This window comes from Mauremys reevesii, linkage group 2 (genome assembly GCF_016161935.1).
Source record: "Mauremys reevesii isolate NIE-2019 linkage group 2, ASM1616193v1, whole genome shotgun sequence".
Lineage (NCBI taxonomy): Eukaryota > Metazoa > Chordata > Testudines > Geoemydidae > Mauremys > Mauremys reevesii.
Window position 1 is genome coordinate 208,767,938 of NC_052624.1, and position 22,181 is coordinate 208,790,118.

The 22,181-nt window shown below is 41.5% G+C and overlaps 1 protein-coding gene across 9 annotated transcripts in view; it reads right to left on the bottom strand.

Moving 5' to 3' along the window:
- The window catches only part of ZNF521 (zinc finger protein 521), a 272,635-nt gene that overhangs the window by 46,904 nt on the left and 203,550 nt on the right, over positions 1-22,181 (bottom strand). The gene's annotated exons all lie outside the window — the stretch shown is intronic.

The following is a 22,181-nucleotide window of genomic DNA, read 5'->3' on the forward strand; positions in this document are numbered from 1 at the left end:
GAGAAGGGGTGAAAAACCAGCAAAGAGGAATCAAAACTGCGTGTGGGGTAAAAAGACATGGGGCTTTTATTCAGGGTGGAACCATGCCCCTTTCCCTCTCTGCAGTGGCATTCAGGGACATCTCCCAGACATACGGCCATCTCACTGAAAAATATTACCCACCCGTCTCCCTTTTCAGATGCTGCTGCCATCGCAGCTCCTTGCAGCCCCCTGTTAATGCTATGCAATCATCTAGCAGGTGATGCTCATAGAGCCATGCAGTTAGCTTATGCTCCCACCCTCACCAGGCCAAACACTAGATGGCTGGAGTGGGAGTGCCAAAGCTGCTCCCAAACTTGAGAATTCTGCATGGCACCACAATGCTTTTGTTTGGCCTGCCAACCACTGTTTAGGTAATAGCCCCAAGCATTGGTGTATAGGAGCTAAATTCCACCTTCTGCTGCACAAAAGGGTGAAGACATTGTTTGGAAACTTCTTCTTCCCCATGCAAGCGGCAGGATACGGTCTCTCCACAGCAATAACGAGTAGTACTAGGAAGGACAGAGAGCTAATTCATTGGCCCATGCACCACATTCCCCAGTGGGCAGCTAACTCCCCAGCCAGCTAGTGAGTATGCTGTACTCAGCAGCAAGTGCTAACTGGCAGCAGGTAGGATTGTACTTTGCTTCTGATCAGGAGAGCAGCAAAGTGCACTGCACAGCACTTCCTCTTGTCTTGCCATAAGAAATCATTCCCCGGTTGGCAGAAGTCCTTTTGCAGAGGACACAGTGGGCAGCATCTGTGCTCTCCATAGCTGCCTTGGCCAAAATAGGATTTAGCTCCCTTTTAAACTAGGCAGTTGGCATTCATTAGCAATGGTGGGGGGAAGAATCAGATAAACTATATCAAATGCACAACTACTGTGATTCAGCACTCCAGAAGTTGGAGGCTGGAATCAATACATAGTCTCCACTAAACAATCTATATGCATAACAAGGGGCTGGGGAGAAATGGGTGCTTCTCCACTCTCTCATGTACACTGGGGGAAAAATGGAGATCCTCGCTATAAAACCCTATACTGCCCCATAGTAGTCTGACAGACTATTCACAGTAGTCGGATACACACATGAAAACGCACATTATAGTATTGCTAACGCCAAACACTCAAAAATCATGAGTAGGGCAACCAAAATCATGAGATTGGCTTAAAAATCATAAGATTAAAGAACAATAAATCACGTTGAATTCTTTGCCTTGTGGATTTGGCATTTTTAAGTCTCAGATTTTCCAGCATTTCTTTGTAACCGTAAGGACTAGAAATTTGTCCCCCCTCTTTTTTTTTTCCTAAATGAAAGCTGAGATTCTCATGTATTCATATGACTCCAGGGACTAGGCTTTAAGCAAAACACTACATATCATGAGACTCATGATAAAACCATGAGTTGGAAACACTGTGAAACCTTGTTTAGCTGAATGAAATGGGGGACACAAAATTAATTCAGATAAATGAGGTTTTGGATAAGCAGGGGACTAGTTAGTGGTGTTTAATACACATCATGGGACATGACCTCATTACAGATAAGGTACGTTAGCCTCTGTGTGTGTGTTTCATAGTAGATGTGCCATTGTCACAACAAATGAAAGCAAAACTGTTCTAGTCCCTGATCACTTATTTTTGTGTTTCCATATGCACCCTACATGAGCCTAAAGTATAATTAACACTGCTGAGAAGAAGCAGCAACAGTGGATGAGTCTCACAACAACAGTACTCCCATCATAACAGAAACACAAATGTACTAGTTATCGTAACAGTGTTACGGTAAGTACACCTTTGCATCAAATCATCAAAACTTAGTGGATGGAAAGGGGAAATGATGGATTCTTGATAGATTTTAGTCAGTGAGAAATAATGCTACTGAAGTGTAAGTGTAGGACAGTGCAGAGAGACAAGTGAGGATTTGTACTAATTTAATCAAGAATCAGAAGCCAACAATTAAATATAGTCATCCTTCTTACATAGCAATTCCTGATGTTCCCATCTGCAAAGAACCAAAACACAGTAAAACCAAACCAAACAAAAATATCCTGATAAAATATTTCTAAGGCGATAATGCAGAATTATAAAAATGTTTTGGGCATAATACATTTTTAATTTCTTTACTTTATGACAAATTTGTTTAAGACCTGCACAAGTTCATTCAGGCTACTATTTAAAAATTTAAATACTGTATACTCTGGCTATATAACAAAGACCGGTTCCATGGCATTTTATTTTTATTAAGAAATAAAATCTCATAATGTCAGAAAAAAAAGATATTTAGCAACATATATATTTAACTACTGTGATCTTTTTCTCTCCGAAAGCCTTGGGGCCATCAGCTACAAATCCCTGACCATGTTTAAAACCACCTAAGACTCTCCATCAGAAAATCTGAAGTCTGCAAGTTTATGTACTTTGTGACAGTGCAAGTCATGTCATGCTTACTTGTCAGTCTCTCTACAACAAAGAGGGGAAAAGAGGTACCCTCAATGTAAAGTATCTAGAATTCATCTCCAAACCTCTTTACTTGTCTCCTTCACCTCATACAAGCCACAACTTTTAGTCTGTGAAACCTAGAGGCGAGCAGAGGGCTTTAACACAAAGCATGTTTGAACAACGGAAGTGAGGTCAAGGAGGAGGACTGAAATATGGGGGCATTTCAGAAATAAAAACAAAAGATGGTAAAGAGAGTAAGAGGCCAACATCATTTGCTACCCTACTTATTAATTAAACCTGTCAGAATCCGCAGGCTTTATCTAGGGTGACCAGATAAAGTGTGAAAAATCAGGATGGGGGTGGGGGTAATAAAAAGACCCCCAAATCAGGACTGTCCCTATAAAATTGGGACAGCTGGTCACCCTAGCTTTGTCTAATGCTTCTATGAAGAAAAGAGTTAGTTCTATATGATACTGATGTTAACCCTGTAATATTTTTATGAAACAAAAAAGAAAAGGTTTTGTTGCTGCAATTATGTTATGTGAAGGAGGAGAAAATGAAGTGCCAAACCTTAAAATAAAAGGAAAGTACTACAGTAGAACCTCAGAGTTCCGAACTGACCAGTCAAACACACACCTCATTTGGAAACAGAAGTACACCATCAGGCAGCAGCAGTGCAAAAAAACAAAAAAAGCAAATATAATACAGTACAGTGTTAAATGTAAATTACTAAAAAAAAAAAGGGGAAAGCAGCATTTTTCTTCTGTATAGTAAAGTTTCAAAACTGTATTAAGTCAATGTTCAGCTGTAAACTTTTGAAAGAGCAATCATAACGTTTTGCAAAAACAACGAGGAGTCTGGTGACACCTTAAAGACTAACAGATTTATTTGGGCATAAGCTTTCGTGGGTAAAAAACCCACTTCTTCTGATGCAGATATCTGAAGAAGTGGGTTTTTTACCCACGAAAGCTTATGCCCAAATAAATCTGTTAGTCTTTAAGGTGCCACCAGACTCCTCGTTGTTTTTGTGGATTACAGGGTTAACACGGCTACCCCTCTCATAATGTTTTGTTCAGAGTTATAAACATTTTAGAGTTATGAACACTTTCATTCTTGAGGTGTTTGTAACTCTGAGGTTGTACTGTATGGAAGAAAAATGTACTGGCCCCAACACTTCAACTAACCATGAAAAGGCAGCTTTCAGTGCCAACATGTAACAGACCACAAACACCTTTTAGAGAGACAAAGAGACAGAGGTGAGGGTTGAACACCAGAGATCTGGACTGGGTATCTTTCCACCAACACCGGTCTTCTCCCAGTCATTAAATATACACAACTGAACAAGAGTCACATGTACACATGAAAGAAAAAAGTCTGAGAGTGAGCTATAGCAGCCAGAATCTGTCTATGCACCCTACAACACCAGTATTGCTAGAAAAATAAGGAAACTATACTGAAGCTCTGACTTAAAATTGGTAAAAGCTAGGGCTGTTGATTAATCACAGTTAACTCATACGATTAAAAAAAATAATCGCGATTAATCGCACTTTTAAACAATAGACTACCAATTGAAATTTATTAAATATTTTTGGATGCTTTTCTACATTTTCAAATATATTGATTTCTATTACAACACAGAATACAAAGTGTACAGTGCTCACTTTATATTATTTTTTATTACAAATATTTACACAGTAAAAATTATAAATAAAGAAATAGTATTTTTCAATTCACCTCATACAAGTACTGTAGTGCAATTTCTACTGTGAAAGTGTAACTTACAAATGTAGATTTTTTTTGTTACATAACTGCACTCAAAAACAAAACAATGCAAAACTTTAGAGCCTAGAAGTCCACTCAGTCCTACTTCTTGTTCAGCCAATCACTAAGACAAACAAGTTTGTTTACATTTACAGGATACTGCTGCCTGCTTCTTATTTACAATGTCACCTGAAAGTGAGAACAGGCATTCGCAGGGCACATTTGTAGACGGTGTTGCAAAGTATTTACATGCCAGATATGCTAAGTATTCGTATGGCCCTTCATGCTTCAGCCACCATTCCTAAAGACAAGCTTCCATGCTGATGATGTTTGTTAAAACATGTGTTAATTTAAATTTGTGACTGAACTCCTTGGGGGAGAATTGTATGTCCCCTGCTCTGTTTTACCTGCATTCTGCCATATATTTCATGTTATAGCAGTCTCGGGTGATGACCCAGCACATGTTGTTTGATTTACGAACACTGTCCCTGCAGATCTGACAAAATGCAAAGAAGGTACCAATGTGAGATTTCTAAAAATAGCTACAGCAATCGACCCAAGCTTTAAGAATCTGGAGTGCCGTCCAAAATCTGAGAGGGATGAGGTGTGGAGCATGCTTTCAGTAGTCTTGAAAGAGCAACACTCAGATGCGGAAACTACAGAACCCGAAGCACCAAAAAAGAAAACCAATCTTCTGCTGGTGGCATCTGACTCAGATTATGAAAATGAACATACAGCGATCTGCTCCCGTTTAGATTGTTATCGAGCAGAACTCGTCATCAGCATGGAAGCATATCCTCTGGAATGGTGGATGAAGCATGAAGGGACATATGAATCTTTAGTGCATCTGACACATAAATATCTTGCAATGCAGGTTACAACAATACCATGCGAATGCCTGTTCTCACCTTCAAGTGACACTGTAAACGAGAAGTGGGCAGCATTATCTCCTGCAAATGTAACCAAACTTGTTTCTCTGAGAGATTGGCTGAAGTAGGACTGAGTGGACTTGTAGGCTCTAAAGTTTTACATTGTTTTACTTTTAAATGCAGGGTTTTTTTGTACATAATTCGACATTTGTAAGTTCAACTTTCATGATAAAGAGATTTCACTACAGTACTTATATTAGGTGAATTGAAAATACTGTTTGTTTTTTACAGTGCAAATATTTGTAATAAAAATTAATATAAAGTGAGCACTGTACCCTTTGTATTCTGTGTTGTAATTGAAATCAATATATTTGAAAATGTAGAAGACATCCCAAAATATTTAAATAAATGGTATTCTATTATTAACAGTGAGATTAATCACGACTAATTTTTGTATTCGCTTGACAGCCCCAATAAAAGCATGAAAATTCTAAGTTAAAGTTATCATTTTGTCCGTTGCTCACTGTGAAGGTAAGATATTACATCATATACAGTATGTTACCCCAGATCACATGCTGTTCTTTGCCCACATCAAAACTTCCATGCAGCAGGGCAAGCCAAGCAGCTGCAGAGTTAACTTTTACCTTTATTTTCATGAAAAGCTTGTATTAAAGGGACCCAGTTACACTATCAAGATTTGCAAAGACCCCTTCCCCAGAACAAAATTAATCAGTGCTACAAGATAGTATAATATAATTACAAGTGCGTGTGCGTGTGTGTGGAGCACATTAAACGTGGAGCCATGTTGATAGCTGACGATCTTGGCCTTCATGTTATGTAACTTGCAGTATACACTTTAGGAAATCAATGTTTAAAAATATACAGTATGAGTGAGATTTTCAAAGATACAAAAGGCAGTTAGGTGCCTAACTCCCACTGATTTTCAGTGGGAGTTAGATGCTTAACTGCCTTTTGTGCCTTTGAAAATCTCTCCCAATGTTGTTTAGTTGCCTGGAGTTTAAAATAAAACAATGCTTCTTCCTTCCCCTCCCCCCAAGTCTCCTTACTGCTTTCCCCCAAATATAAATAAAAAGCTAGATCTGCTCCACTACATTTGCTTGCATTAATTGATGTTAAAAAAGTCTGTTAAAAATAAAGCCCAGCAGTGACATTTTTCCTTGCTAAAGCACGGTAGCAGCACATTACACACATTACAAAAAGGTCCCCTGGTAGGCTTGTGAAGTTCCACTCTGGCAGTAAAAGGCATCTACTGTATGCTTTCTGGTTTATTTATTTATTTTTAAACAGAATGTGTCACAAAAGCAGGTAAAACTCACCTGCTCCATGTCTGGGCTTTAATTCTGAATGGAGGAACCGGATGCATACCGTATGTTTTTAGGATTATCTTTACCAATGGTAAATGAGATAGTCAAGCCACAGTTAACACAGTCCCAGTTTGGCGTTTTCAATATGGTTTAATCCACATTGTCTTTATTTACCACAAGTATTGGATTGATTTGGGGTTTTTGACAGGTTCCAGAAAACAACATTTCATGATCAAGGCTCCCACTTTTACGACAATTTAATTATTAGCCTATTAGACTCCTAAAACATAAACCATTTACTGAAACAACTAGTAAGCAACTAATCTAACTCTGGATTACTAAAAGCTATGCTCTAAAAATTATTTAGGGGAAGTTCTATGGCTTGTGTGTTATTCTGGTCAGACCAGACAATCACATTGATCCCTTCTGGCCTTGGAATCCATGAAGATATACATCTTTCCTCCAATGAATCACCAGCTCACCTAGTACAAAGGATTCTGGGAAAACATTTGAAAAAAAAGGTCAAGGTCACAACTAACAAAAGATAACTCAGGGAAGGTGAGTTTGGAAGCTGACCAGGTATTGGAAGGGGTGACGAACTGGGACTGTTCTTAATGTGGTCTTTGAATGCTGAGTGGAGAGTGTTGACCTGGGAAGACAGTCTGCATTGGGGGATGGGAGACTGGCCTTGAGGGAAGATACCTGAGCATGTAACATGAGAACCCAGGAATGGGTTAGAGGCCAGGTGACACCTCTGCCTGGCAAGCTGAACAAAGGCTGGGGGAGGAGACTCTGGGGGGAGAGAGAGAGTTTTCAGGAGGTGGCTGGGGAATGGAGGGAAGCCCAGACGGGGCTCTGATTCCCCAATGAGGCTGTGGTGCCCCTGCAGCCCCAAGATGGACCTAATTGGGGAGGAGCCTGTTGTCCGTGCCTGCAAGACCTGTCTTGGACTGTGTTCCTGTCATCTAAATAAACCTTCTGCATTACTGGCTGGCTGAGAGTCATGGTGAATTGCAGGAAGCCGGGCGTGCAGGGCCTTGTGTCCCGCACATTCCGTGACAGAAGGGTTGCAAAGATGGGTATGGCCAATGGAACATGAATAGAAACAAAAGTCTCAATCCCTGCAATGTACTGAGCACTCTCAAGATATGCAAAGTTTCCTCTTTCTTCAAATACTCTCCATGAGCAACAGCATCATGGGTGCTCAGAACTCTGATGGTGTTTTTAGCACCTGCAGGCTTGGGCCCCAAATCCTGTTGATTGTGCTTACTTTGCCATGTCCTGAAGTCCCCATGAGGAGCAGAGTTACCAAGACCTTTGAAGGTGATTACCAGAGGCTTAAATTTCATGCATTTTAGTGGATGAGGAGTCAATGGAGGAGTAACATGATCAAATTGATGCATAGGACAATGAGTTCTGTGGTTGCATCTTGTTTTCACTGAAGGGGGGGCAACATGAGTGTTTGTGAGGCTAAAGAGAAAGACGTTGCTGTAATCAAGGCAGGATATAATATGGACCTAGATATGAGATCTGGTTTTGGACATGGAAAGAAATGGAGACATTCTGGAGATAGTCAGGAGGAAAAAGCATCAGCAACTGGACATAGCTCGGATGTGTGGGTTAACAGAGAGAAGAGTCAAAAACAACAGAGAAGGAATATTGACAACCCAGCACCAATCTACTAGTTATTATTATTTATTTCTGGTAGTGCCAATGATATGCTAGGCCATTTCTAAACAGGTAAGAAGACACAATCTGACTTTGAGGAGCTCACAACCAAAAGATAAAGAGACTAGTGAACAAAGGATATGAGGGTGGGTTATGAAATGTATACACTTACGTTAACAAAATAGTCATGCAAATATATATTTTTAAAGGATACAGAAACTACTCCCAAATTCCTCCTCATGCTTGTCATAAGTCAGAAAGTTTCCCACAGGCATCCTGGCAGGAGTGAGTCTCCAGGAGGGATTTGACAATGGAGAAAGTAATGCCTTTTGCATGAATCCAGGGATCCTTCCCTGACCCACACATGGGGTGCAGCATGGAAGAAGGCAAAGAGATGCTGGTATGCGAAGCTGCCAAATTACTTCTTCCAAATAAAAGAGGAAGGGCTAGATTTTGAAAAAAAACTCGCTTTCATTTTTACACCAGCAAAATAATTGCAAGTGTGACTGGGTACATAATAAACCATGCCCCAGGGTCACTGTGGGTATAAAAATGAGGCCCAGGATTCTAAATGTATCCTTTTATATCATCTCCAAAAAGGACTATTTCCCATAGCATCTTTTACAGTGGTGATATCATGATGATCGGTGCTGTGGGGATACCACTGATTAGCGTGATGGATGGGAGAGAAACTGCCATTTGCGTGTCATGCTTACATAGCCCACCCAGCGAACAATCCCATTTCCTGTGGCCGATGAAGCACTAGGAGGAAGTGAGTGGAGGGAATGTATTGATGGTCAGAGGTCAGGAGCAGTTTAAAGAGAGAGGAACAGCTCACTTTGTGATAGCACATTCCTTGCAAAACTGATTCAGAATGAATATCCAGATCCACACCTAGTGTAAATCAGCACAAACCCATTGAATTCAATGGCGTTATGAGGAATTGGCCTGTAAAAGGCTAGAGTCTAAAGCCAGCTTTGGAATCTTTTGCCATTGCTGGCTATTATCACTAATGCAAGGCTTGGAAAGAGACAATGATGATGCTTAGCATATCATTGTGACAGGGACCCTGCAAAAAATTAAGATAGGTTCGGTCCCAAATATATGAAAAGATATTGAAATAAAGATTGTCATAAACCTCTTTTAAACTGCAGTAAAAATAGTAGAGATGTACATGTGTGTGAAGACATCCTATTGTGCTTTTATGTTGTTTTTTTTAACATTTAGAATCCCAAACAAAACATCATTGTGCTAGTGCAAGAATCAGTGAGTGAAAATGGCTATCCACTAAAATAAACTGACCAGTGTAATTTGAATGTCTAAGATGAGTGAAATGAAAAGGTAAATATATAGCACAAAGGGTAAAGCGTAAATTAGATTTTAAAAATTATACCAGGCTTTAGCGTTATCAATAAAGACAAGAACATTTTAAATCTATATTATTTTATATCTTGATAATGTTACTTTAAAGGGGAAAAATGAGATTAAAAATTCTTATCCCTCCTCTCTCTACTTTCTACTTATCCCAGAATAGTTTGATGCTGTTGCTAGCTGCTAAGAGTCCAGACCAGGGCTTTTAAATGGAGCTAGCACTGCTCTCCATGGCTCATCTGGGGATGTGGGGAAGAGAAGTACGAGGTTGTTCTGTAAGGTTACAAAAGCCTGCATTCTTCAAGCTGTGCAGTAAGTACATCCACACGCTGTTTGCTCTTCCCGAGGGGGGGTGTGCTAAGCCCTGCCCCTCTCTCAGAGATGATGCCCAAGTCCAGACTTCAGGGCTATGCTTCCCTGTGCTTGGGATTCTCGGCTGCAAACTTTTCTTAGGCATTAGGCGCCTACACTGTTTAGCAAGAGACTGGGTGCACACATGCCTCAGCTTGGCACCTCCCACTGCCTAGCTTAGCATTAAGCTCCCATTTTGTGACTCCCATTCTCAGGTGTCTGTCTCTCGCCACGTATTGTATGGGGAGTCTAGGTACATAACCCAGGCTGTGTGGATCCCAGTGATTTTCTAGGTGCCTAAAAGTTAGGCGTGGTGATACTCAGCATCATCATACCCATGTTTGTTTGTGAATTTAGCTCTACCTAACTAGCCTGCTAGTTGTGGCTGATGTTGCCAGCTCTGCATTCTCAGAGCTCAATCATAACTTTTAGCCAACTGGTTAGGGTGCTCACCTGGGATGTGTGAAACCCAAAATTTAAGCATCTGCTCCCACCAGAGTGGGAGAAGGGATCTGAACAGGACTCAGCCACCTCTTAGGTGAATACCTTAACCATCGGGCTATGGGTTATTCTGATGTGCGGCTCCCTCAGTCTCTGCTGCTGACTGTTCCACTGTGGATAAATAATGCAAGAATGATTGGGCCAGAGAGAAAGGAAACATGAGAATGATTCTGTAGTGTGGTGGTTAGAGGGAGCACTCAGGTGGGAGACTCAGGAGCCAGTCCCTCTGCTCCTTTTAAATTACTTATTCACACTGGAACAGCTTCAGCGGGAAAGACTGAGGGAGCCCCACATCAGAATAACCCATAGCCCAGGGATTACAGCACTCACTTTCAATCCTGTAGATTCCTGTTCAAATCCCTTATCCCTATCTGGTGAAGGGAGGAACCTGAGCCAGGGGTCTCCCACATCCAAGGGGAGTGCCCTAACTATTAAGCTAAAAGAACTAGGGAGGTTGTCAATTTTCCCTTGCCCACCCAGGCTGTTTTGTGTAAATTCACCTAGAGGGGCCCAATCTGGTAGCTGAGCTCTGAGCACATTTGCTGGCAAGGGCGGCTCCAGGCACCAACGCAGCAAGCGTGTGCCTAGGGCGGCAAGCCACAGGGGGCGGCCTGCCGGTCACTGTGAGGGCGGCAGCAAAGCAGCCTTTGGCGGCGTTTCTGCGGGAGGTCTGCCGGTCCCACGGATTCGGCGGCAATTCGGCGGCGGGTATGCCGAAGGCACAGGACCAGCAGATCACCCGCAGAACCGCCGCCAAATCCGCGGGACTGGCAGACCCCCTGCAGAAACGATGCCAAAGGCAGCCAGACTGCTGTGCTTGGGGCGGCAAAAAACATAGAGCCGCCCCTGACTGGATGGGGCCCTACAGGTGAGTTAGCGGAGAAATGCCAATCTTTTCTCACTGTGGAGCTGCAGAGCACATTCCCAGAGTCAGAAACATAGGCACCTAGGGAAATGTTACTGCAAAAATATAGGCATCCAGTGCATTTAGGCACCTATGTGGTTTGGCAGCAGCTGAGTGAAGGTTTTGTGAATCCCAGTGGCGTATGATTCTGTGATTTAGGCACCTAAAGTGGCAGTTAGGCACCTAAGTCCTTTTGTCCTCCTGTCTTAAAATTAGGATTAAGAGCATCTTTGCAAGCACTTTGGGGCAGGGAGCATTTCTTATCCTATGTTTTGTGTAATTACTATGGTGCTATTATAATAATCAACAATAATCTTGTACGTTCCTCAAACACTGGTATAGTTCACTCCTCCCCTTAAATATCTAGAGGAAGCAAAACTTAGGGATCCATCATATACGTTCCAGAGGGCCTTGAAATCCCATTTGACTTCTTAGGAGCTGAGGGGAGCTCAGCCTCTAGCAGGAGGCGCTTAGAACCTTGCAGCTTGCGGCCCTTAAAGCGGTTTCTGACCGACCCAATTGCTCACCAGCATTTCAGAATAAGGCTCACCCAGATGGCCCAGTATTTTAAATCCAAACACGAAAAGGACAAAAGCCTGAAGCTGAAAAATATTAAATCAAAATATGCACTAAACACGGGCCTCTGCTAGCAGTTACACACGTAAGGCAGCGTTTCATGATAATACCTTGCTGATCATGTCCCATCAGCAAATGGACAGACTCCTTTACTTGCTGTGGGGGGTGGGGAAGAGGGGGCAGGGAGAAAGGGTAATTACTTTTATAGCCTTTTTTATAATCAAAGTCTTTCTAATTTGAAGAAATCATCTCACAGAGCATACTAGACAGTTGCTAGGGGCCCTTGACTGAGGGCCCTTGGGTCTTCTCCATACCTTTGATCTGCATTATGAAATGTTAATGTCCACCACGTCAGGACTTGTTACATAAACATACCCTTTCTCTAACTACTCAGTCCTGCCTGCTGCAACTTCCACCCATATTACCCATTTATATTTAAATGCTGACTTTGAGCTTAGACCCAGAAGCACTGACATTTTTAAACAGAAGTAGCTTAACTAGGGTAAACTGCTAAATATAATTTATTGATGGTAAAGAGCTTGGTTCAGATTAAATTCCAGCAATTTAATAATGAACACATTTTACATCCTGCATCCGGGATATGTATATGTCTCTCTCTCCTCCCCTTCCCCCCCCCCAACTTTAACTGGGAAAAGGGGGTCTCAGAATCTGGGATTTCCTGTGGATTAGATATGAAGCAATCACAAGCACATATTTTTGATATCTCTATTAACAGACTGTTCATGTCTAACTGTAAAACTTGGTTGCACTTCTTTCAACATCTTTGCCCAAGACAGACCAGTAAACACAATTCCTCTCTCTATAATTAGACTTTTCTCTAAGGGCCCTGAAGTAAGTCGGCATGCCGTAGATTTAATATCCAGTGCTATATCCATATGTGCTGCCCTTGCCTGGTCCCAGAGCATATAAACTCCCCTATTAGCAGCCTTGACTGCTTAATTATGCAGATTTTTTTTTGTACCCGCCTGCCTGTAAAATTACTGTGTCTAACCTTTTTTTTTTTTTTTTTTAAACTCTGCACCATGCTGGCCATTCTAATGAAATCGGCATAGGGGAAAGGGCCTGATTTGCAGTTATGGAGGTTGGATCGCACTGGCAATCTGTCCTTAGTGGGAGTTACAAAAGAAGTCAAATGCCTTCATCTGGTTCTACCCTATCATCCCCAAGGTGATTGAGTTCACTTCCTGATGCTTCCCAAGTTTTCCTCAGGCTGTCCAATCAGCACATCCACCAGGGAGCCCAGCCTAGCTTGCAACAGTCTCTGTATCTAGTTACAGACCCACCAGGGACAGTCAACTATCCACCCCCAAGCCTTCAGATGAAAACCTTTTCTAACAAGGCCGCCCAGCGCCAATGAAATAACACACATCTGCATATCCACTGGGTCCCATGTTTCTTGTGCTCATGGATTATGTATCTTGCAGCCTCTAATAAAGAAATGCAGTTCTTTGTTTAATGTTTATCTTGTGCTTGTTAAGCAAATGCTAATGTTGTATCAGAATGCTTTAGTGCTATTTGGGTTTTTGGTGATTTACTACAAGACAATCTGCTGTGAAGTAAATTTAGAGGGGAGGGGGAAGGGGAAAAAACACATTCCCGTTAAAAGAGGGAAAAGAGAGAGAGAGAGAAAATGGTTTGACAGAGAAAGAGCAAGAGACGGAGGGAGTCAGAGCGAGTGCGAGAGTGCAACAGCTCCCGGTAGGACTTTCCTCACCCCAGGCTGACATGCCCACTTTATCACTAGCTGGTCCGAGACCTAGAGGTACAGAATCAAGCCAGTACAATTTCCAAAAGGGATGAAATGATAACTTCCCCTTCAGTGATAAGGTAAACAGTATCCTGAAGGGTAAACAGAAAATAAAACAGCCCTTTTGTTGTCTGTCTTTGTGCCCTGATGGTTAGCACTGTGTAGTGTTATTCACAGACCACAGGGAAGCCCTAAATTTAATTGTTCATGCCTGGCTCTACTAGAAATGGTCAGAAAAGAAAAAGAAACCCCTCCTCATTTTTTTTTGAGGGAAGGATTTGGAAGCAGATTAATAAATGAATGCCCTTTATTTACCCTTTGGCAAGAATGGATATAGATATCCACAATGCTAAGCCTGTCTGCCAGTCTCTTTTCAATGCTTCAACCCTGTTTTAAAAGACATAAGTTCTGGAACTACAGAATATATTATTTTTTTCTCCTTCACATGAGTCAGGGTCAGTATAATAACGCAGACCTCCAAATACAAAAAGAAAAAGAAAAAAACACTGGAGACTAAGTATTAACTACATACTCAGCTGCCCCACATAGTCACTAGATGCCCATCGTGCCATAACTCCCTTTCTGCCTCCTATCTCCAGGTCACAAAGATCAGCTAATTATAAAAAGGACTGAACAAAATAAGGTTGCAGAGAACCAAAATTTATTGCTGGTGTCAAATCAGAACTCTGGCCTACAGAACAGGTTTCATATTTCTATTCTCTTTATTGATAAACAATTTTATACCTTAAACATGATAAAAAGTCGAAAAAAATCCAGATATGATTTAGTCTATAGGTCTTAAAAAAAAAAAAAGCCAACACTTTGGAATCCCAGAGGTATCATGTGACATGGCAACAGATGTTTATTACACAAGCACACATGCGCATACACGCACAGAAATGGAGTGTGAGAGTATTCCATTTACAGTAGTATGTGTGTCCTTTGCCATGGGACCCGAGTGTAAATAGACGTTACTTTACTGAATCTATAAGCTTCATGGACCCTACTGTCCACTGTTAAGATCTGTATTGTTTTATTTTGAAATGCTGAATTTGTGCTGGTGAAAAATGCTGGACTGAGAATCTTTGAGTTCTCTGTTTCAAAAGAGGCAATATGTGGGAAATGGTTGTGCGAGTTTCTCTACATCGCTACTGTGCTAATGTGCCTAAATTAAAAAAAAGAAAAAAAAAGCCAGTCCTGTGGATAAGGGGATAGTTCAGTTTTTACCCCAATTCAATCCTTGGCTGCTTTGCTGAAACTGCTGGCAAAAATGCTTATTAGTAAATACTGTGGTGGTGGTTTGTTACGTGGATGCTATTCACCAGGAACTGGATATTCTTCATGCATAGGTCACCAATTGTCATCAAACAGTCCCAAGTAAGGTCAGGTTTGAAACATTACCATAAAGGTGAATGGCTCCATATCCCATTATCAATCCGCTGGGCCTGGTAGACTCCTACTATGGTGAGTGTTTTAAAAATATAAAACATATCTGTCTTGCACTGCCTTCTCCCATCCCTGGTTTTATTCAACAAGAAATCCTTTGCAAAAAATTTTTTTAAATAGTATATTTCATGATTCTGGATTTAAGGTATTATTATACAAAGCCACTGTTATCTCTGCATACTCCGCTGGTGCCCCATTTGTTACAGGATACAATTCAAGGTCCTGACCCTAATCTTTAAAGCCCCTATTGGTTTAGGGTTGTGCTACCTTGAGACTGCCTCTCCACTCACAGCCCTCAAAGAAAGTTCAACTCAGCAGAAACACTGAATTTCACAGAGCTCAGGTTTAAACTCTCCACAGCAAGGTGGCAGAAAGTTCTCCATGTTGAGTAGTTGGTGGGACTCCTTATTTGACCTGCCACTATCAGCCAATCCTGCCCAACAGCACCACCAGGAATTAGTGGTATGTGAGCCCTGGCACAGACTACATTTTCCCGGCAGACTCCACCTGAGCTACCTTTGGCAATGACTGCAGCTGGGTACTCTGTTCAGATTGAACTATGAGAGGGTCAAAATGATGGTGAATCTGTGCTGTTTATATTTAGCCTTAAATGCCAGAGGTCCTTCAGCCTCCAAACTGGATCAGAGAGAGAATGTCCATTTTATATAGGAATCCACTCACATAGCTGGCAATACTTTTGATCTTGTTTTTGTGGTGGGATTGGAGAGAAATGGGAATTGTGCCTTCGTTATGCACCAGCCATTACCTCCTTTGTCTTCAGGTTGGGATACACATTTTCTGCTAGGAGACAGCATCTATTTTAAAGGTCAGCCCTCAGAAGCAAATGGGTCCGGTTAGATTTCCGAGGGCTCTAAGTAGGAATATTGTGCAGCTATCAGACCACTCTACTGACATAATAATAGTCCAGTCGCGACTGAACACCTTTTTTCTCTACATTGTTCTGATATTCAGATGACATTGAAATGATAAAGTAGGATGTATAAAAACCAATGACTTACGTTTTGAAACGTACTGATTAAGACAAAAAGAGCATTTGAAATTTTCTGCGGTCACTGTGCAGTTGTTGTCAAAGAAAACAAGGGGTTAACAACCTGCTTAATCCAGGTTGTTTGCTTTTGGGTGACAGAGTCAAGTGTTTCTAACTGTGAGGAATTACTTTGAGGATAAAGATCAGTCAGATCCAGACTGAGATTTCTGTCTCTGTGGTGGCAGAATTTACTTTTAGTGAGGGGTTAGCAACCCTTCAGAGCCAACTCATTAGAATCATTGTGGATATGGAAATTTAAGTCACTCAGAACAATGAGTCTTTTCTGTCTGAATTTCAGCCTGTGGTGGTCAGGCATATGATATAATCTCACACTCAAATCCAAGCCCTTCCTGGCTGATAAAAATCAGCAAGAAGATGGTGGGGTCAGTTTGGTTTTAGGCCTGGGTTTAGTACAGAGTTTGCTCTGGGGGTGTAGGATACTGATGATCGTCTGTCAATGATTGAGGATCACATGTCCATGCTGATTCTTGTTGCTCTGAGAGCTGCTTTTGATACCCTTGACCATAGATGTTGAGGACTTGCCTGAAGATCACAGTAGGGTGAATAGTATTGCTTCTTTCTTTCTGAGAGACCTCAAAGGGAAGCATTGGTTAGATGCTTACCTACTCCAAGAGCGCTCTCATGAGGGGTTCCTGCAGGATTCTCTCTTATCACCATTGTTAACATGTATATGGGGCCAGTAGGAGGGATGGAGAGAAAGTATGAATGGTGGTGTCTTCAATGTTTATAACACCCAGTTTTAGATTTCCAGTCGTAGTGGCTGCTAACTACCCTTCTCATCACTGGTGCTTGGCAAGAAGGTTGTGACCTTTTGCTAGGGATGCAGAGCTTGTCATGATCATCCATGCCTTTGTCATCTTAAGGTTAGCTTATTATGCTTTACAAATGGCTACTACATCTTAAGCCCATTCAGTAACTATAGCTAGTGCAGTGTGTGGTGTCCCATCTATTAAGTGGGATGTTTAACTGCCAGAAGCACGTTACAACAATGCTCTGTACAGGCTGTCAGTAGATTTCCAGGTAAAATTCCAAGTGTTGGTTTTCAGCTCTAAAGCCCCAAATGGTTAGTGCTTTGTCTGTCTGAGAGACAGCCTATATCCTCAGGAGGTTCTGTGGCAGCTGCAGTCAATGATTCTCAAACTAAGAGCCCCCTCCTTGTGAGAATACTAATGGGAGGGTGTTTTTGATGATGGGTCCATGGCTCTGAAACTTGCCTGTTGAATTGGTTCATCAGAATCTGGATTTGATTACATGTAGAAAGTGCTTTTCCTGGGGGACAGCGTTGAGGGGACTGATTGAGGATTAGAGGGAGGATGTGGTGGAATCCATGAGAGGAGGTAAAAATAGATGATGTTTTACGGTGGGAAGGTTTCCTGTTGGTTTGTTTAAAAAGTTAATTTCTCTTAGAAAATTCTGTAATGTGCCTATAGCACGAAGTAGGGGCAATTGTGTTAAAACAGCAGGGACCAGGAAAGAAACCTCACCTTTTCACCTCTGTCCCATTCACGCACCGCACAACTGTCCACGTGTATTATGGGATTTTTTCCCACCTTTCTCTGAAGAATCAGGTATAAGTCTGTGAAGCAGACAGCATGCTAGATGGACCAAGTTAATTGTGCCATGTGGAGGGAGGGGGAAGAGGGGATTAGCTATTGACCAACGAGCTTACACCCAGAAGCATGCACCAAAATTAACTCAGTCCACCATCATAAAGCTAGCTCCTCAACACGACTGATTATACTGACACCCTTCAGAGGTGACAAGACACTGTGTACTATCAGAACAGAAAGTTTTCCACCAGGCTCTAATTTATAAACTTGGGCCCAGATTACCCACCCTGTGTAGTATCTTACTCTTTGAGTAGCTCTGTGTAAACCAATGGGATTATTGATGGAGTGGTACATTTCCCAGCATGAGTAAAAGTATTACCAGCATCTGGCCCTTGGTGATCACCGTTGGTGTCACACATCAAGAAATAAAATGAGAGTGACTGCAAAGCACACGCAACAGTCAAATTAATATTGGATTTCATGAATCACATTGACTGCAAATACCTTCAGCCTTGCAGAAAACCTCACAAGTAACTGCTTTAATTGTTGACACCTTTTTTTAGCTTGCAGATGAATGTTTAAAAATATTTAAAAGTAGCACTTGCACTAAAATCTTAAATCTCATTGTGCCTTAAATTTCTCTTGTGATCTATGATGGGGCAGAATTTGGGGTATTTTAAATTTAAAAGCCCAGTGAAACAAGATTTTCAAAAATAGCTAATATTGGGTTGAGGGCCAAGCACTGTAATGATGCAGTACTACTTGCATTATTCCTGAAGCTATTTGATTTTGACAAGCCCACATTTGGTAATTAACATGAGAATGCCCCCTTGGGCCGTTCTCCTGTTAGCTAAAATATCTTATAAATTACTGTAATAAAAGAAAAAAGTGAACACACTGCCTGTCAATGTTTCAACTTATCTAGCAAGAAGAGGAGACAATGCCATGATCGGGAAGCATGCACATGCCAAATGGATGCATAAATTAGACTGTCTGGGCCCATCTGAACCAGGCACCTGTCTGTCAATGGATAATACACACATAATGGTTTGTATTCTTTTAAAAATATATATACTATTATGCTGGACAGAATTTCTATGGATTTGAAGCTTAGAAGATCTCACTGTCCACCTAGGTACTTATGTAGCCTCCAGCACCACAATAACTGACCATACACACAAGCCAACACATTCAAAAATGGTCACTGATTTGGGTGCTGAACTTGAGACACCTTGGACCTGATTGTTAGAGGTGCTGAGCACATCTGAATCGCCAGATGAAGTCAGTGGGGGCTGCAAGTACTCAGCATCTCTGAAAATCAGGCCCATGGTTCCTCTGATTAGGCACCCAGAAATGGTGGTCATTTTTGAAAGTCTTAGCCCTCTATACTTTATATGCTGCAGTCAGACACAGGCAGGCCCAACGCCCAGACTTACAGGACAATTCTGCTGTCTTGTTATGTATAGTATAATACCAACCTCCCACAAATACGAAAATCCACCACTAATTTCAGGTGTATTGTAATTTGGGTGTAAATATAAACCACACACACATATCCTCCCCATTCCAATTCCCTAACAGAATGTCCTCACACAACCTGCTAAAAGTAATGAAAGCTGACAAGAAAGAAAGTGCTTTTGGTAATACTTCTTGGCAGGTACAACACTTTCCTTCATTCATGATGTAACGAAGAATACAGCTGCTGGCAAACAAAAGAAAGAAATGCATGATTTTTCTTAGAAACAAATATCTAAAACTATATTTTATTTCTTTCCCTTCTGATTCCAGATACAAGGCTCTTATTGTGGAGTAGCAGGGAACTTTAAGGGAGCAAAATTATTACTTACATTAAAATATTTTTGTTTGCATGTATACGTGTGTGTATTAAGATATACTACAGAGACAGGAGCAGCAGACAGACAGGACAGGTTACTGATAGGAAAAGTTAAAGGGATTTTCAGCAGAAATAGTTAATTTAAAAGCACCAAATATTCCTAAAATAACCTCAATGCCATTTTATTCTCCAGGCTGTTTTGATCTAAAAACTGCCATCTTTGTTAACATGAAACACTAGGTTTTTGCTAGAACAACAGATCTTCAGGTTTGATCACTGAAGCCCTTTTTTAGTCTCCTGTTAAAGGCCTTGGGGAATCAATGCCCATACAGCGTGGACTTATTGATAGAAATTCTGGGGCATGCAATAGAATGTAGATCAAAAAATGGCTGTGTTTAATCCATAGCAGACATAATTTGTTATATTGCTGGATTTTAACAGGAACTGATCCAAAACAATGTCTGTGTTCTCGCTTCTGTGCCACAGACTAATGACATTTAATCATGAATATTACTACATTCTCCTTGTGACAGCTGAGACACAAAGCAAGCCAGCTGATGCAATTCCTGTTCTAATGCCGTTAGCCTATAAACAGCAGCAGCAAACAGGAAGCTGGCTTGTCCCACATATATCATATTAGGATATTTTGCTAAATGTAACATGCACTTAGTTTACAAATACAGCCCACGACTCTTCCAAATGACCATTTCACCTTCTCTTTTTCTGTAGCAGACAAAAACTGAAAGTAAGAATCTATTCTGAAAGAGTCTTTCAATGACTTGATGCTGCAGTCACCAGGTCAGAGGTAATGAGCGCTGCACAAGTCTAGGGTTGCCAACATTGTATTTTAAAAATAAGGGACTGTTTTCTTAGCACCCCCATCCAACCCCTCCTCCTGATGTTATTATCATCATCATTAAATAATAATAATAAATAAGAAGCAGGACTCACCTACATTCACCAGGGGTATTTCTTGCTGCTTCTTGCAGCACTCAGCAACTCCTGATCTTGTTGTACAGAGATGAAAAAATAAGGAATGTTCCTTGTACTAAGGGACCGTTGGCAACCCTATACACAACACACAGCGCCATACATAGCTCCTGCCTGGTTAGATCAATGGCATATAATCACCTGAGAACACCATGGACACAAATCATTTCTTTATTTCCTGTACACGTTGCGCAGGGAAACTTTCCTAGGTCTGAGAAAGCCAGACAATGGCTGCACCTGCTTGCAGTACCTGTCCTGCCAAAACATATTATGAACAACCTTGAAAATCTTGGAATATAGTTAGAGGCCTTAGGGACAATCTGGGTTCCTAGATGCGGCTGGTTTCTCTGGCCCTGCACCAGGCTTGATTTCAGAGGAGAAAGGGGACTGCTTCTATAACAAGCTGGAAAACCTTACGGGTGCTTTCGAAAAAAACTGCAACTCCAACCCTATGCCCAGTCTGGCATAACAGACCTATCTAGCTTCAGCTCTGGGGAAGTTTTATTTTCAGACCTACCACAGGAGCTCAAAAAGGAGATACAAGGATAATTTGCCTTTTGTGTACACGTGTGTAAAATTTTCTGTGATTGTCAGAGGTCCCAGATTGACAGCCCTGGAGACTGAAGTTTTCAATTTATCCACGCAACAGGGCAGCAGCAGTGAAAGCCTCAGTCCTGACCCAGAAGGGCCACTTGTAATGGTGAGGAGCTATTTCAGCCTCTATGCCTATTTAGTCCGTGGTCACTCTGCCGAGACTGTCATCAAAGGTGCAAACCCGGGCTGTGGTTTTGTTGTGGCCACCTGTCCACTGAAATCTGGACTGGGAGCACCAACTCATTTCACACAGGCCACTGAACAGCCATTAGACACTAACAACTTCTGGCTACTACCAACTTGGCATAGGTTTGAAATGGTTACCCAGAGACTCCCATATCTCATTATTATTATTATTTAGCACACACAATGCATTTAGCTTTGCGTAAGATGCAAACATAAAGACGGCCCCTGTCTCAAAGAGCTTACTACCAATTTTTCAGCCCTCCCATTCCCTACTCCCGCCTCACGCCCATCACCCTGGTTTTTTGGCAATGTCTACCATCGCCAGAATTCCAACTCCTCAGTTTGGAACGGTGATTCATCACATAGCTAGTATCCATATTAAAAAGAAAAGAAAAGAAAAGAAAAGAAAAGAAAAGAAAAGAAAAGAAAATGGGCTACAGAACGCCACTTGATCAAATAATACATAACTAAGCCAACATCAACATGCCTGCATATCCTGTAGTACTTTTTTAAAAGTAGAAGAGTAGAGCAGGAATCCTGCTGGATTTCCCTTAGCAACCTGACAGGAGCCCACAAGGTCAGCTAGCAGGAAGCGTAGAAAATTATACAGTGGGGAATTATCAGCTAAATTATTTCACTATACTCAGGATTTTTACTGTTCCTCCCAAGACAGTGGCCTCCTGCTACTTGTAACAGAAGCAGGAATAAAAGGACTGAAATGACAAAAATATCTTTTTTCAAATGCATGTTTTATGTACCTCCTTAAGGCTGTGATTCTAATGCCCAACTCATTCTTTTGTTGTGTTTTTAGCTCAAAGGCCAGATCCACAGCCATGGCTGAAGTGCACACTAGTTGTGTGTATCTATGTGTGCCTGTGTGTGCATGCAGGTGGCTTAAAAGCTCACTCCTCCCAGCCTCTGTGCAGGGCCGGACATCCTACACCAATTTATAGCAGCCTGAGG